At 37.7% G+C, this 17,931-nt stretch overlaps 1 protein-coding gene across 7 annotated transcripts in view; it reads right to left on the reverse strand.

The window, feature by feature from the left end:
- Window positions 1-17,931, reverse strand: part of dlg3 (discs, large homolog 3 (Drosophila)) — a 90,313-nt gene that overhangs the window by 42,150 nt on the left and 30,232 nt on the right. The window lies entirely within an intron of this gene.

Below are 17,931 nucleotides of genomic sequence, written 5' to 3' on the forward strand. Positions count from 1 at the left end.
ACCTTGCTTGAAGTACGATTTTTTTTTTTACCCAATTGGCAAATAATTTTCTTGCTTGGTTCAATCATAAACAAGCTTAATTTGAGATATATTCTTTTCAGTGCTATTATTGTTAATATGAACATTGATTGTAAAACATACTCTTGTAATTTACCTTTCTTAGTAGCCATGCCATAATCCACATACACATAACATGAAATAACACACATTTCTAAGATCACTTTGACTGCTAAATGTATATTGCGTGCACTGATGCTTTAAACAGTCGTGTAAATGGGTAGAACTACTGCAGACAGCTTTATATAATGTTCAGCTATAGTGCACAAATATTTACCCCACTCACTTTCCCTGTGGTTGTCACAGCAGCTGTGGCTGATTGTGATTCGGTTGCAGACCCTGAATAATTTCTGCACCTCTCTAAGCCAGTAAAGACCTGAAAAGACCATTTGAGTTACAAGAACATATTCTAAAAGCGTTTCCTACGTCACCACCTCTATTTTCACCTGACACTTCCTTCCTCGTGACAGGTTTTCACAGGTGCAGACAGCACTCAGGTACAGCTAGCTCTCTAGCGTGAGAGGTTAGCGCAGCAGCGGCTCCATCTAGACCTCTGAACACTGGGTAAAGAGCTGCTCTTAAAGTCTAGAAGAATCTTATTGGTGAACAAATGCAATATTACAAGACTTCTGCTTTTGCATCGCTTATTTTAGTGCACGAGCATCAACCCCCATTTTGTGTTAAAACTATAGGAAATCAGGAGTGAGTAATTCAATATGATTTACATATTGAGTGCTGACTGATTCTAGTTGCGTCCCTAATGATGTACTATACACTTTGTACTTACTGTACACAAAACACTATGTACTCTGCCAGAGAGTATGATTTTTATAAGAGTAGTGTCATGTATATTAAATGTTTTTTTTTTGTTTTTTTCACTTGAAGGAAATGACATTTCAGATGCAATGACTAGTTGCTTTTTCCAGTTTATCATGGAAAAAAACAAAAAACACTGAAACATTCTTCAAAATATCTGGTTTTGTGTTCCACGGAAGACGGAAAGTCAACCAATCGATTCAATCTTATATGAGATAACACAGACTACCGTTCAAAAGTTTTGGGTTGGTAAGATTTATGTTTTTGTCTCTTATGCTCACCAAGACTGCATTTATATGACAAAGTAATAAAAACAAGTATGATATGATATTCCTACAATAGGAAATCAAAGCTGAATTTTTATCATCATTACATTCTTCAGTGATTCTTCAGAAATCATTCTAATATGATAATTTGATGCTTAATGAACATTTCTTATTATTATCAATGTTGAAAACAGCTGCACTGCAAAATATTTTTTATGGAAATTGTCATACATTTCAGTATTCTTTGACCAATAGAAAATTCAAGAACAACATGATCAAACATTATAAATCTTTGCTGTCACCTTCCATCAATTTTATTCATCTTTGCTTACTAAAAGTATTAATTTCTTTAAAAAAAAAAAAAACATACAGACCCCACATTTTCAATGGTTCTGTACACAGTGATCAGACAGCTAAATATTAGAGTGGTGTTAGTAGTTGTCCATTCTTAAAATCTCAGATGTAGGTATGTGGGCTAATAAAACAGCAAGTTCACACTATAAACATCTTTCCTATCATCATCATCAACTCATTTAAAGTCTGCCTCACACTACACCGTATGCAAGTCCAGGTTTCTCACTATTTGCTATTGCTAATTGGCTCGCCAGTTTCAAAAACAGACATGAGAACCCTTTGACAAAAATAGACAAAACTGTGAAAAACAGTGCACTAACACCTGAGTGCATCAGCCTATGCGCAAATGGAGCAAAATGACAATAATAAATTCAGTCAGACATCATTTTGATATGTTTGTGAAAAGGCCTCTGTGACAAGTGAATTGTATACACCCCCTTATATAGTTGCAGAAGAGCAAAGCATAAGTGCAAAATGTCAGCACAATGCCTCTGTACACCATGCAAGAACATATTGGACAATAAATTATACTTATACGCTGCCGCAAATTGGCACGTTTGAGTACAGAGGCACCACAGACAAGGCCGAAGCATTTTATAATCAGTGCCCTCCTCTTCTCTCATCCATGGAGATATTCCAGAGAAAGCGATGCAAGAAAACAGGTGAATATACAGCCTGCCATACAATACCATTAACTCTCCAGATGCCAATTAAGCATGAAATGTGTTGCGGTAATAACACAACAGACCTCCTACGCTATCGGCCCCATCAGAAAAAAAGCCATCGTCATGGTCTAGGGGATATGGGCAGTAATCTCTATGTTTCTATCATACAACACAAGCAAACGAGATAAAGGAGGATGATAATCTCAGACGCAGTAATCCAGGATGCTGCCGCTGTCTTTGGAGGAGCCGGTGGATGAATGTGCAGCGGTATCACTGAGCTATGTGACAGCGATACGTGACCTGAAGTGTCCATGTCCTAAAGAGAGGCTTATACCATCACTGCTCATAACTCTCTATCCCAGATTAAAAAGCAGAGGGATGACGGAGAGGTGAGGTGGTGGAGTCACACAGGGGCGTCACCAGCCCTGGGCTTTCTGGGGTAAAGTCATGCAGAATTGTTTTTTTTTTTTGAGCCTCTAATCTTTTTTTCACCCTACACAACTGCTGCTGTCCATTGTTATGCAGTGAGATGTTCAAAAGCAACATGCAGCCCGGTGCTGTGTACATACAATGGTTATTCTGTTTTTAAAAAAGCACATCAATGAGAAGCATGATGGAGCAGCGGTAGTGACAGTCTCTTAATGCTCTGAGCAGACCGGGTCTGAAGGTTCAGCTGAGCCAGCCAAATCGCTGTGACAGGGGCAGGTGAGCAAGTGGTGCCACAGCTGGCTGAGACTAGCCACAGCTAATCATACAGCTAACATTCACCTCAAAGTTCAAAAAGAAAGTTCTGTCATCATTTACTCACCCTCATGTTGTTGCTAACCTATACGATGTTCAGAACACAAAAGGCATCTTGATAAATGTTTCTATTATTTTGTGCATTCAATTAATGTTCAAAACATAAAAATCACTGAAACATTTTTCAAATGATCTTCTTTTATGTCCAAAGCAGAAAAAAAAACCTCATACAGGTTTGGGTTGACTTGAGGGAGAGTAAATGATTTTCATTTCATGAACTATCCATTTAAGAATACAAGAATTACAAACATTAAATGGCTTACTTATTGCTTCTTTCTATCAAATTATGGCATGGAATCAGAAATCAGTTTTAACTCCTAATGCACATTTTGCGCATGATTCATCAGTGTATGTTATTCCACATGTAAAAAATGATCCTTCCATTACTTTTTTTTTATATAAATGTAATATTTAAACCTGCCCCAAACATCTGGCTCCATTCAAGTACAAAACACTCACTTTTTTCAATCCAGTCAATTACAGGTGGTTAAAATCCTGTCCTGTCCTAAATTTCTCTCATTAATATCTTGTTTCAATCTGAAATATGTGCAATTACAGAAATAAAATGAGTTGCAAACCTCAATAGATGTATGAATAAATATTTCACATTTAGCCAAAACGTTCCACTTAAAAGGGCTCCTTTACATATTAAAGGGGCAGGTTCATCCAAAAAAGAAAAATCTGTCACTCAGTACTCTTCACCCTCATATGGTTTCAAAACTATATGAATTTCTTTCTTCTGAAGAAGATATTTTTAAAAATACAGAAGATATTTTGAATATATATATATTAGCAAAATACACACACCACATCAGTGTGGTAACCAAAATATCTTTCTTCCAAATATCTTTTGTGTGAGTGAGTGAGAGTGAGAGAGTGTGTGTGTGTTCCATGGAAGAAAGAAACTCATACAGGTTTGGAACAACATGAGGGTTAGTAAACGATGACAGAAATTTGATTTTTGTGTGAACTAAGCCTTTAATTTGACATTTTCAGTGGTGATGCCCCTGGACAAGAATCCAGACTGATTCCAGATGTTCACAAATGCTTGCAGTCACATAAGACTGGCTCGAGAGAGGTGAGAATACAGAAACGGTAAGAAGAAAAAGTGACAAACAGCACAAGGCTGGAGGGTGTCCAGATGTGGCAGAAGGGAAAGACTAAAGGGTACGAGAGGGATTAGACAAATCTGGATTAGATTACAATAAATCCCTTAATTTCCTTTTAATTCAAAGTCTAATCATTAAAGGCTGTTTTTTATCAGCCAGCTGTCACAGCACCGTTATCTCCAGCTGCAACACACACACACACACACACACATTTACATGCACATTGTGTCTGAACATCCAAGTACTGTAAACAAAATTTGACTTTCATCATCTACTTATTCAAACTCTGTCTTTGGTTTTCTCACACTGGCTTCTTTTCTTTCTCTTAAGAAACCTCTGTAACATCTACAGAACTGCTGTCAAACTGTAATATCTCCATGTGTGTCCACTGATGGCTCATCTGCCAGATCTGTCTCCATCTGTTGCAACCTAGGAAAATCAATGAATAAACATGTCTCTGTATCTCGAGTCAATACTCTGGATAGGCAGCTCATTTATTGTAACTGTTGCTGTAGCTTCAGTTTGCTCATTAGAGGAGTGAATTTGCATTAGCTCCCTGCGCAACTGCCCCTGTCAGGCTTTCCTAATTGGACTTGGCCAGAGACCCTTGGGACCGCAATCCGACAAAGGCTCTCACTGAATCAAGGCAAGCACCGGGGCAAGCGCTTCATCCAAATTGTTAAATAATCAATGTGTTCCTATGGCAACGGCTACTCTGGCCTCTGCATTGACTGGAAGGAGCGGGCAGAGTCTGCCCTCCCTCGTTCATCTTTCTCAGGACGTACGCTGGCGATGACGCCATGACAGTGGTCCATTCTAGCCACAAACTAGAGTGGGATTAACATGCCCACCCAGTTCCATTCGGTTCTGTTCGAATCACACGGCGTAGGTACCGGCTATTGTCAATCACACGTTTCTCAAGCCTCAGCAATTGCAGCATTCAGTGCCAGACAGTTTTTGGGTGTGACCGTGCTCCATATCAGCACATGCTTGACATTTTAAACCATATCAATTTAATTTCTAAACATAACCCTTTATATAAAAGAGAGCTCTTGTTTCATAAAGAGCACACAGGACAGGATGATTATAGAAAAAAATTTTTTTTCAGTACTTAATTGGTTTATTTTGAACATTTTCTGACCTCTTTCACACACATTTTTATGTAACTAATAATACAAATTTTAAATAATGCTTTTTTTTCTTTTAAATAATAATAAAAATAATAATAATAATACAAATTTGAATACACTAACTTTTCAAGATTTTTAGATTACACTCCTACCTGAATATTCAATAAAAATCAAAGTTGCATGAAGCTTGCACATACAATAATAATAATAATATATTATTATTTATAACATTATAATGATTATAATATTAAATTATTATTATTGCTAAATATTTGATTTAGTCTTTTTTTCAACTTGCTTTTATATTTCTTTTTGGAACTGACTGGTCATAGGCCTCATTAATCTGAGCTTATGCTGACAAAATTATCGACCGATTATGCTTTTTTCACTCAAAACTTTAAGTGCATAAGTTCAGATCAATGCGACCACTGTGCTAATTGAAAGAAAACAAGGTGACAAAAAGATTAAATCCAAGATTGGTGATAATAGTGGATAATGAGATATTTACAAGCAATTTTTAAAGGGCCGGTCACCAAATTAGGTGAAGGAAATTCAGCACAGCGCAAGGGATATGTGTGTGTGTGTGTCTGCGTGCAATCTTTGGTACTTTTGTGCTGGTTATTGAAATTAAATAAAAACAGTTGCAATGCCACCCCTCCAACTATATGCATCCTTTACCATATATCAAAAAAGTAGCATATATAACATTAATCTGAAATCCAACATCCTTTGCTCACTTGATCCCATCATGAAGGCAGCTCTGTCAGATACTATACCCTCAGATGATTCCTGCTTGATATAGAGACAAGTTATACAGGGGAGCAATTCATTTGGAGTGTAAATAACTCATACTTCATGAGTTAAAAACTACAGCACACCTAGGAGGGTCTAAGATCTGAAATTTTCACACCTGGTGGGTGGGAACCCACAAATAGGCCGCAGGTCAGTTCTGATAGGTTTACAAACAGGAAAGAAAGCCATACTTGGAATTAGTGCTCTGCATTTAACCCATCCTAAGTGCACACACACAGCAGTGAACACACACACACACACACACCATGAACACACACCATTTATGCGGTGCCCGGAGAACAGTTGGGGGTTCGGTGCCTTGCTCAAGGGCACCTCAGTCACGCTGTACATTCACTCCCCCCACCTACAATCCCTGCCGGTACCGAGACTCGAACCCGACTCTCTATCCATTAGCCACGACTTCCCCAATAAAACAATGCTAAATAAAACAATGCTAAATAAAACAATGCTAAATTGTTTGTTGAATAAAACAATGCTAAATTCAAACAAGTACAAATTTTCCTATATCTGAATGAAATACAGCTAACAGGTTTGGATTGAGTTGATGTCCTAAAGCAAAAGCAGAGATTTTATACTGAATATGTACAGAAGAAACTAAGACAGAGGAGTAGCTACTCTTAGATCCTCTCTTGTTAAGCCTCAGTGGGTTTTATAAGCCACGCTGCAATTCAATCAATAAGACTTAATTACCATGCACCCAACATTGCGCTAGGGTACAGGTGCTCAGGGACACCAGAAGGGGAAAGTCAGAGACGCAGGAATATATGTGATAGAGAGGAGAGATGGACATCTGAAAGATTTTTTGTTTTTGTTTGTACTCTAAAACAAGCACAAGCAGAAACACGTTGCGGGTGATTTAACACATATGGGAAAATGCAGAAATCAAGTCGGGACGTGTCTCAAAATGGCAGTGTTTTGGTTACCATAGCACCACTGACTGTAAATAAACTGAATAAAGGGTATATTTTGGACATAATTTACATATCTCCATCTGTCACTGTCATTCCAAACTGGTATGCTGTTATTTTTTGATGGAACATATAAATAAAAAAAATAGGGTAAATGTAGCCATTAAGCACACTTCCATTTTTGAGATCAGATTATAAAAAGAAAAAATAATTTATTATCCTACTTGATGTCTTAACCAATTGATGTGTTTGTTACTACATACCTCCTGTAATTTCAAGTCAATCAGATCATTGCACGCTGAGGTATGGGTCTCCATGTGTTCACACTGTCTGCCGGCCATTTTGAAAGCTGTCTAAAAACTTTCACCAAAAGAGGAGCCCCTTAAATGTGCATTTTTTAGATGTTTAAGCCTTTATTTTGGGTAAGTTTCACTACTTATTGTAAAATTAAGAGATTATTGTTCAGACTTTTGCTTATTATAACCTGGAACTTGGATGTGGGAAATCATTAAGTTAGATTCAAAAGATAGTTTTAGCAACATAGCGCAGATGCTACAGAACACAGTTAGCTGACTAGCTGTTTAAGATTGTGTGCTACGCTAATATATTACTTCACAGGCATTACTGGCTTGTACTTTTACATCCATAATATTATAAATTGACAGTTTATTGCTGGTCTGTGGTTTTACAGTGCTGTAATTTTTAAGGATTTCATATTATTGTAAGGTGAGCTTAAAGGGTGCACTACTATGAAAATCACACAGTTTCAGCGTGACATCAATAAGAAAAAGTATAATTTCATAGATATTGTTAATAATAGTTGTTCATATTAAAATATGTATGAACTTAATACACGACCTAGACTATTTATTTAGCAAAATCCTGTCATTTTAATAAGTATTACGTGAAATGTATTAAAAATTGTTGCTGCTCCAATTAGGCTAGGTGTGCTCTCTTTAAGCTCTTCCACACTGAACGTCTATGTAAATACTTCATAAACAGACTTTAAATATTAACTGATGGTTGTCACTTTAAGTTAAGTTAATCGATTTTCGATTCGATTCGTTTTTCGATTAATTGGCAACTAGCATCAACTTCTCCAGACTGTAAATCTGGGGAAAATCGGGGCAAAAATTGTGTAGTGTACTCCAGCCATAAGAGATTATCTATAAACTGACATCCATTTAAAAAGAGGTTTCATAATGAGGCTAGTTTCTGTGTTCATCCCCATGTATTAAATGTTTTATTTGATTTTTGAATGTGTTACTTAGCTGAACGTGGACTAGTATAGATGCTGCAATGTGCTTAAATGACACTTCATTGTGAATATATAACTGATCGACTTGAATGCCTTGTTGCTTGATTTTAGTGTTCTGTTTTTTTGTGATTGACGTTGTACCTTCAAAAATATATATATTTTTACAATTATTCTTTAAAAATTTTCCTTAAAATAAACAAGAATTTTTAATAAAACATGATGTGAGTTTAATGGGAACAGGGGTGTGCTTAAAGGGTACAGAAATGTACCCATTAATGTACCACATTTAAAGACGGAGAATATACCTGTAAAATGTAAGTTATGCATTAAGGAAAACAGCACATCTCAAACACATTAAACAGCTCATGTAAGAGTCTCTGTCAGCCTCACACGCAGTCTTTCTGTCGAGCATCTGACGGGGCGAGCCGCTAAACTATACAACACTAAACTATACTATATCTTACGAGTTTCTTTTTAAAGCCCTTAATATAAAGCTTGTCATATGTTTAGAACAAACTGGATTATGCACTGTCTCCACAGCAGCTGAGTCTGTGTCCTCCACTATATTTTTCAGATGCGCTCGTATCAAACTACTGTATATCGATATAAACGGTCTTGCCTCATACCGTATTGCTTATAAATAATATATCGATATATCATACAAACTCGATATATCGCCCAGCCCCAATACATATACATATATATATATATATATATATATATTTTTTTTTTTTTGGCTCTGTTTATCTTTATGTACAGTATATGGCAAGAACTACAGGTAACAATTCTTGAATAATGTCTATTTTTCATTTAACAGAAAAAAAGCTGCACACGAATTTGGAACGACAAGGGTGAGTAAATAATTAGGGGTGCTCCGATCAGGATTTTTGAGGCCGATCACCGACTGCCGATCACAGAAAGCAGTATCTGCCGATACGATCACCGATACCAATCTTTTTAAAACCTTCTTTTTATCATGTAGAATTATTTATAGTGTTGATCCAATCAAGATTTTCAAACATTTATTCAGGGCTTGAATTTTATTTTTGAAAATGAATTCCCCTCTTAGGTGACACTTGTGAGAGAGGATTTTTTTTATTTGAAGGGGTGGAGCCCCTTTTTTCAAAAAAATATATTTATCTCACTGAAATGTTTGATCATGCACTGTATTTTTGGTTTGACAATCCTGCAATTGTTGCATAATACAGCCTACACACAGCACAAGCCTGATTTCGTGAGCTGTATGTGATGCGGCCTTTTACACCAGGTTCACACATACTCCGTTTGCAGTGCGTATGCAGTCCATGTGTGGTACGTAAGCGGTACAGAAGCAGCACTGACTGTGCTTTCATTTTCGTGTCAATCCATGTTCATATTGACGCAAACAATGCGCTGTCACTTTAATTCAGTGCGTGCAGCGGAAACGATCTCTGCACTGCTGCAGATGCACCGCTCCTGGAACGCACTGCCGGACGCAACCGTGTACTGCACACGCAATCCATTAACATGAGCGCGGAAAAAATACGCACAGCATACTCACTGCAAACGGAGGAATGTGCGCTGCGATTGTGCATGAGCGCACGGTCTCCGGGAGAGCGCGCGAGTGCTGAATGGTTTAAACACTGGCAAGAATTAAATATAAATGCAATTTATAAACTTTAGTGACTAGGCGACACTGCCTCGATTGTGCAGCGTGCAGCTTGCTTAGCCCATAGTGCAGACGCGATGTGATTTGAAGCCATTTGCGCATTTTGAGAGAAAGAAAGCGCGCGGTGATTCACTCACGCTGTTTGTGAAATTACGTCTCACAAGGTTTTCAAATTACTTTATAAGTTATTTAATGAAGAAATATGAATTGTACCTCACCTTCAGCATTATAATTATTTCACCCGCGCCAGAGACAGAGACGGTGCCGCTGCATGTCGTGCCAAACCTCTCACGGCAGGCGCGTCATCAGCTTGAGATCGGTTTTTGAGATCGGCCTTTTTAGAGACCGCCGATCAAACATCCCCAAGCGATTATCGGCCGATAGTGATCGGTAGCCGATCAATCGGAGCACCCCTATAAATAATGACAGATTTCTCATTTTGGGCTCTTTATGAATTGAATTACTGTGATCGTAAAGGGTCCTTAAACAGTTTTTTCTGTGTCCTTTCTGCAAAGTTACTGAAGCATGTTCTGGCTGTGTGTTCTGTTTGGTCATGGTGAGCGGCTCCAAATGAGCCTCAGCGAGGTCACCAATCTGACCTTCAACTAGCGCTAAATGATGATATTAAATATTACAGGGGCTATAAATAACCCAAGCTAGCCCGAGTGTGCCTTTAGCGTCTACGGTATGTAATATATTGCGAGTTATGCAGCGTCAGTCTGACTAGCGGGAGCCGGTTGACGAGGAACACATCAGCAAAATACGGGTTAATAATTCAATCTACCCTGCCCTGTCTGATCACATTGTTGCCAGGTTACGTGAACCACTGCCGCAGCAGTGCTGTAATCATCTCTATCATTACACTGTGAACACAGCCTCAGTCACCATTGAGATGAGAAGTCAGAGTGCTCTGCATTCTATCACAACAGGCTGAGAGAGAATCTGATGCAGGGATGCGATACGCCACTGCGTCTGCTGTGGAGATTTATATTAAAATGCTACCGTACTTCATTACATTCATATAGAATGAATGAAACGAATAACAAGTGTTGTTTTGAGTCCAATGCTCGTTTCTTCTCTGCTACTAGCTGGTTGCTACCCCTTGTTGCTAAGCTGAGAGCTGTGCCCACTCCTCTGCGTGGTGTCCTGTGCCAAGAACGAGGAATATATTCAATCAGAATTTTTATTTTTTTATTTTATTTGAAATCTGTGTTGTCTAGCTGTCATTACGAGAAATGTGACTTCAGGCATTTTGATGTGAGAGTTCACAACAAAATGCAAATTCTGCCATCATCTGCCATCATTACATTTATTTTCCTTGTACCAAGGAAAAATGAATTTCCTTCAAGGAACACAAAAATGAGACATTTTGATAAATGTCCACACTTTTCTTTTCCATACAGTGAAAAAGGATGGTGACCAGGTACTGCCAAGCTTTAAAAAGGCCAAAAATGACCTACTTAACTATATTCCAGGTATAATATAATATAATATAATAGAAAAAGTCATATTACAACCAGAATTCAGGAAATGTTGGGACGTTTTTTTAACTAAAAGACTTTCAAATCACATGAGCCAATATTTTATTCACAATAGAACATAGAGAACATAAATGTTTAAACGAAGAAATTTTACACTTTTATCCACTAAATGAGCTCATTTCAAATTTGATGCCTGCTACGGGTCTCAAAAAAGTTGGCACGGGGGCAACAAAGGGCTGAAAAAGCAAGACATTTTGAAAAGATTCAGCTGGGAGAATATCTAGCAACTAATTAAGTTAACTGACATCAGGTCTGTAACATGATTAGCTATAAAAGGGATGTCTTAGAGAGGCAGAGTCTCTCAGAAGTAAAGATGGGCAGAGGCTCTCCAATCTGTGAAAGAGTGCGTAAAAAGATTGTGGAATACTTTAAAAACAACGTTCCTCAACGTCAAATTGCAAAGGCTTTGCAAATCTCATCATCTACAGTGCATAATATCATCAAAAGATGCAGAGAATCTGGAGAAATCTCTGTGCGTAAGGGACAAGGCCAAAGACCTTTGTTGGATGCCCGTGGTCTTCGGGCCCTCAGACAACACTGCATCACTCATCGGCATGATTCTGTCACTGACATTACTAAATGGGCCCAGCAATACTTTCAGAAACCACTGTCTGTAAACACAATCTGCCGTGCCATCTGCAGATGCCAACTAAAGCTCTATCATGCAAAAAGGAAGCATATATGAACATGGTCCAGAAGCGCCATCATGTCCTGTGGGCCAAGGCTCATTTAAAATGGACTGAATTGGTTTCAAAGTGGAAAAGTGTTCTATGGTCAGATGAGTCCAAATTTAAACTTAAACTTAAATTTGACATTCTTGTTGGAAATCACGGACGCCGTGTCCTCCGGGCTAAAGAGGAGGGAGACCTTCCAGCGTTTTATCAGCATTCAGTTCAAAAGCCAGCATCTCTGATGGTATGGGGTGCATATGTGCATACGGTATGGGCAGCTTGCATGTTTTGGAAGGCATTATGAATGCTGAAAGGTATATAAAGGTTTTAGAGCAACATATGCTCCCCTCCAGACGACGTGTATTTCTGCAGCTATTACAACAGCATGGCTTTGTAGTAGAAGAGTCCAGGTGCTGAATTGGCCTGCCTGCAGTCCAGATCTTTCACCTATAGAGAACATTTGGCGCATCATTAAACGAAATGCATCAAAGACGACCACAAACTCTTCAGCAGCTGGAAACCTATATCAGTCAAGAATGGGACCAAATTCCAACACCAAAACTCCAGAAACTCATAACATCGATGCCCAGACGTCTTCAAACTGTTTTGAAAAGAAGAGGAGCTGCTACACCATGGTAAACATACCCCTATCCCAACTATTTTGAGACCTGTAACAGGCATCAAATTTTAAATGAGCTCATTTTGTGCATAAAATTCTTTAAACATTTGTTATGTTATCTGTGTTCTATTGTGAATAAAATATTGGCTCATGTGATTTGAAATGCATTTAGTTTTCATTTTATTCAAATTTAAAAACGTAAAGCAACTTGCCTCAGTCATTAAGACTTGAAAGAATGTATTTTAAATTAAGTTATTGAGTTTTTTTTTTTTAAGTTTTACATATAAGTCTTAATGAACCAGCAAAATTCTTTAAACCAGACTTGTCTTACACAGTTTCGTTAGTAAGTTAAATACACATCTTTGTAGTGTACAGGTTTCAAAAGACATGAGGGTGAGTAATGACAATTTTCATTTTCAAGTGAATTTTATTCCTTTATGAACTGCAATACTGACTGTAATTTTCCATGTAGCGAATGTCTATGAGACATCAGCTTTGCTCTGGCAGGCCTCATCCTCTCACATCATGACCTTGCTGCATGTTGCATCTCCAGCAGTTACTCTGGCAATCCATAACGCTCTGTGCAGCAGGCAAAAGTGCAGCAGACGTGATTCACAGGCTCAGACATTACTGTCTCTGTAAGCTTTTCCTGCGAGCAGCTCAGGCCACCTGAAGGCAGCACAGAGATGAGCACAGACACAGTTGGCACCGGAGTGCACAGGAGCGGCGCCGGGGTCACGGAGAACACAGTAAAATCCTTTGAGAGCTGTGTTAAAACAACAAACACAGATGTCAAAGGGCACCTCTGACTCCATTCTTTCTACACTTTCCCAAGTCATGACTATGGGATCAGGGCTACACCCCTGAACTCCATCATACCCACATCGCTCCATTCACTTCGTGTGCCTGCTTTCAGTTTGGCTGACCAATTTGTGTAGGTGTCGAAAGTGAAGAATTACAGTAAGTAGGACAACGGCAAGAACGACAGCAGAAAAACAAGTGCTGTGCCACTACTTTCTGTGTGCAATTATGAATACATTCATGAGGACGTTTATCCATATGCTGGTGTATTTACTGCCAAATAGCAGTGAAAAGAGGCTTTGTTTTAAATGTTTGTATCACATCAGGAATTGCCAAAACAATCTGCCTCCCACAGAGAGGCCAGATTTGCAGTCTCTCTTGCACACCTTGGACAGGAGACAGAGAATATCAGAACTGAAGCCCCATAGCGAAGATCTCCACTGTGATCGGAGTGACCGTCACTGACTTTCACATTTTTATCACGCCCACTGATCGGAGGACACACAGACCATTCGCAATCAGAAGTGGAGGAACTGTTCGTACGATGCATTGAGAATATGATTCAGTCCATCAGAGAGGTGACGTGGGCCGGGTGTTATGGTTAGGTAAAAGGAAAGTATATACTGATCTAAAATTAAATGGACTTCTAATATCAGCCTATTTCATACATGTAGAGACGCAATTTTATTTTGTTCAGAGCCACTTACATTATTCACCATCTATTTCTGTTATGTAATAGCCTGGTCCATATGGAGAAAGCACAAAACTCAGCAGAAAGCTTTGCGAATTTCCACAGAATTGGAACATCCGACATTCACACATTTCCACACAAACTCCCTTGTGTATTAATTTTTAAATATTTATTTATGCTTTAACATGTTTAATGGCTGCATATCACAAAATAAAATCAGCACAGAAAATTCCAAAAAATAAATAAATAACTATACAAATAAATCCATCTTGCCTGGCAATAAAAAAATTAAATTCCTTATTTTAAATCATTTGTCAAGAAACTATGCAAACTGACGTAAAGTCACAGATATATATTGGGTATTTCCAATATTGTATTCAATTGTATTTTAGAGCCAGAACTACCTGTTTTATAGAATATACATTTCCTTCCAAATATTTGGAGTCAGCAAGATTTTTCATTTTTTAATCTTTAAAAGAAATTAATACTTTTTTTCAGCACGGATGGAGTGAATTGATCAAAAAAAATCACAGAAAATAATTTTCTAACATTACAAAACATTTCTTTCAAATAAATTATGTTCTTTTGAACTTTTTATTTAAGAATCTTGAAAAAAATCACAGTTTCCACAAAAATATTAAGCAGCATGTTTTTAACATTGATAATAATAAGAAATGTTTCTTGAACACCAAATGAACATATTATAATTATATTTGAATGATCATGCGACACTGAAGACTGGAGTAATGTATAAAATTAGATTAAATCGTAAAATTTCATTATTGTTTTACTGCATTTTTGATCAGATAATGCAGCTTTGGTGAGCATATCTTGCAAAAAAAAAAAACTTTTTGAATAGCGTATTAAGCAGAGTTAAAACTATTTATTCAACTTTCAACCTTAGACAACCATGTAAGCAAGGATCACACAAAAAACACTAAAATAAAGCCAATCAAAACGGCAAAGGATTTATGATTTGAAAGGAAGGACATTATGAAGATGACTAGAAACGTATTATTACAGTAAATCATGAAAGATGGGATTCTGTCTGTCATGAGTGAACAATAAAAAACAATCTCCACAGAGATCAAATACCTTGAAAGAACAATCAAACACAATCAGACTAAATTCTACATGTGCACCCAGGTCACTTGTTCGACAGATCCAATGTCAAACAGTTTTATTCAGGCTAACAACTCTCCTACATTGTTCAAAGACTTTTTACTTGGGTTTGAGCTTTATTTAATAACTCATAAACCAAAAGTAATTACATAAATGACTCTTGCTCATTACTCCATATTCTCAGTGGACAGATTGACGAGAGAATGCTCAGAGGATGTAAATTGTATTTAGAGCTGTCAAGCAATCAGCCTTTTTAAACAGACACATGCTGGGAGGTTCATACATTCCCCATAATTCATGACATTAATCACCTTTCCTTACACTGAACAGTCATAGAAAATGCGAAGTGCTGCTCTTTTTCAGGGTTGTGTCGGGAGGTTCAAAATGTCACGGCGGCCTCACGTCCCCTGAGGTTAAAGCATTAAAAATCTGGCATGCTGTCACTGCTTCAGCGAGGGATGTTCTGTGAATGACCACACACAGTCAGCCCAACACCGATGGCAAAAATGATATTAGAGTGTTCACGGTAAGCAGACCTCTATTGCGTCATTCTCTCAGGTTCAAACGCTGGCCCTCGCCATCACAAGCTCTGCAGCGATTCTGATGAGCATATGCAGTGCTTGGATTTGGCTGATTATATAATTGGAATTTTAATGTGGAATATTAATCCACTGAGGGCCCACATTCAGTTTTATAAGCTGGCTGATCAGGATCTACTAGAGCGACTCCAGCAGCCTATTCAAAGAGCGGCGACTCTCTGTGTTACACAAGCCACATACTCCTGTAAGTCAGTATACTAAAATAGTGCAAACTCACAATATAGTGGCATTCCCAAATGTTATTATGGGGGTTAATATGCAACGAGATTATCCTGCAGTGTACTAAAGAGCTTACGTAAGCATTCATGAATGTACGTATGCGTTTTTTGTGAGTGGAGGTCAGGTTTTACCATTATTGTGGGGGCATTGAAATAATAAATCTGAAATCACCTACATTTTTGGGAGCAGCCAAGTGCTGCCACAAAGAAAACGGCTTAATAAATGTACTGAAATAATGTCACAAATAATTCTAGCTATAATTCTATAATGTACTACAAAGTGAAAAATGTATATTAATTTTGAGATTTGCTAAAGATTTTATGTAACAGTATTACATTATTATCGTTTTTAAATATTTCAATTGAATGAAAATTGATTATTATCAATTATCACTACCATGCTAAATGATGATTAGTTCAAATACTTATTATATTTAACATGTATAACAATCAATCATGTTATATTAATCAAACAAGATTAATATAACATCAGAGCTAACAGAGAAAATAATGCTTTAAGAAACGTTTTAATGGGAGCCTAGGATTTCTTTCTTTTTGTTTTGTTTTCACTCTTCTGCTTCCCAGTACAGCCACACTGTCACGAAGTTGCGATGACTAATATAAAATAATAAAGCTTTTTAGGTCTGCAAGACAAAAATACAGCAGAAGCATCTAGTGTGTGCTTTAGCATCTCAGCTTCTTGCCAACATGTCACAAGTTTCTGTGGGTCTTGCAAGCAAGTATGTGATATTTTAGAGACTGTTAGATATATACATGCATGTCAAATACTGTAGTATTGAAATAATTTAATGTTGATCATTTAAATTAAATGAATTCATTTCAAATGCTTTGATTTTAAATTAACTGTAGAAATGTATTTCTCCAAACGTTACCAAAATTTCCCAAACTGCAATCAGATCAAGCATTTCCTTGAAAGTACATTGGCAATCAACCTACATACACCTGTATCAACGCTCTACCTTTAGCTCTCAGCTGAGCTGTAAATGAATTAAGCCAACCCCTCCGTAAAACTCAAGTGTTAAATCAAACACAGACGCGCTGCCTGCAAACCATGTAACGGCGGGCCGATAATCCAGCACGTTATCTGTACAGGCTCGGCACAACCCCCTTGTATCTGTGGCCTGAGGCAGCTGGGACGCTCAGATATCAGGGATGTTCTGCTTGATTTGTATCTCTCTGGAGAGGAAGCATGAGTGAGCAAGTCTGTGTGCAAGTGGATGTATACATGCAAACCATTATTACTCCATCCAGCCAATGTCCAATGAAGCCAATGCAATGTGTTAGAAAAGCATAACAGCTTTAACCTCTAGAGGGCCAAAGATCTGATTAAAAAACTGGATTACATTAATGTGCCCTGACATGAGTCACTATGGGACGCATGTAGCCTGAACACTCCCAATTTGAGAGCCGAATAAGGTAAGGCGGAATAAACGCTGCATATGAAAAATGAATTAGTGACACTTTATAATAACATTAATAGTGGTATTCACAAAGGAGGAACAAAGAACCAGTAACCCTACGTAATTAAACTTTGATGCGTAGCTCGTCCCACACGCTTGCGCTACGGACATAAAAGACGCTTCAAATCACGCAGCTTGTTAATGAGAGATGTGCTATTACTTTTCTAAGCGATCAATTTTTCAAAACAATCCTCAACCCCTGATAAAATGGATTTTAAAAATCCCAAAAATCTCCTGAGTGAAGGAGGACATTGTCTCAGAAAATTTTCAAATCTAGTTACTTTACATAACATGCATACTAACAAACTTTTATATATTTTCATATCCATTTATATTGATCTAAGTATATTATGTAATTGATAG

Source organism: Onychostoma macrolepis, chromosome 14 (genome assembly GCF_012432095.1).
Source record: "Onychostoma macrolepis isolate SWU-2019 chromosome 14, ASM1243209v1, whole genome shotgun sequence".
Taxonomy (NCBI): domain Eukaryota; kingdom Metazoa; phylum Chordata; class Actinopteri; order Cypriniformes; family Cyprinidae; genus Onychostoma; species Onychostoma macrolepis.